The sequence below is a fragment of the Ruditapes philippinarum genome, unplaced genomic scaffold (assembly GCF_026571515.1).
Source record: "Ruditapes philippinarum isolate M1 unplaced genomic scaffold, ASM2657151v2 ctg2243_1_1_1_1, whole genome shotgun sequence".
NCBI lineage: Eukaryota > Metazoa > Mollusca > Bivalvia > Venerida > Veneridae > Ruditapes > Ruditapes philippinarum.
The window spans coordinates 240,929-241,965 of record NW_026864903.1 but is presented as its reverse complement, the minus strand read 5'-3'; positions in this window follow the sequence as shown (position 1 = coordinate 241,965).

Sequence of the window (1,037 nt, the reverse complement as noted above, 5' to 3'; positions counted from 1 at the left end):
AATATTAAGACAAAGTGCAAAGCGCAGGTTTGACCTTCAACGGGTCAAGGTCACATTTACTCATTGGCATAAATTAAATAGCCAGAAAAAAAAATCAAAAAAAGCACTTTTTGGCAGAAATATTACTTATAAAAAATTTTCAAATGCGTAATAGAATGCTGCCAAATTTTCGAATTAAGAGAACAGATATAATTTAACCGTAGTAATATACATGTGTGTATCCAAAGATATGCAAATAACTTTTTATGTTTGTAACGGAGTAGAATTTGGTGATTAAAATTATATATTCTAACATGAAATGATAAAAATGCTATTACCACTCAAAGATACAGACAGAATGTGAATGTTTATACCTGTCAATTTTCTTAAAAACTCTAAAATACAAATGAGCCGTGTCATGACAAAACCAACATTATGGGTTTGCGAGCAGCATGGATCCAGACCAGCCAGCGCATCCGCGCTGTCTGATCAGGACCCATGCTGTTTGCTTATCTATTACAAGTGGGGAAACTGACAGCGAACATCATGGATCCTGATCAGACTGCGCGGATGCGCAGGCTGGTCTGGATCTATGCTTGTCGCAAACTCATTACTTTGGTTTTGTTGTGTCGCGGCTCAAATGTGTTTGTCTTGAAAACAATATTTTACACATCTAAAGACATGCAGAACAGACGAATCAAAGCTTACGTTTTAAAGGCACATTTAACTCGCCTTAGAAATGAGATTTTCTTTCTCTTCTTTCTAAAATGAAAACACGTGTTTTATTCTTAGTCAATACTTCATTTAGAACGTATTTGATTGATTATAAACTGTGTCGTTGTTTACATTTTTCCGGAGGGAGTTCATGTTAACAAGAAGTCAGTTTTTATTGGCAGTGTTTCACCATTTATTTTCTTTGAATATTGTGACAAAACCCCGAGCCGTGTTAGAGTTTTTTAAATTTACTAAAAGATATTGACAAACAAAAGAAAGATAATCCATGTAAAAGTACAATGATACAATAAAGTTTTGGTTGTTTCCCTTGTCACTGAATTCAT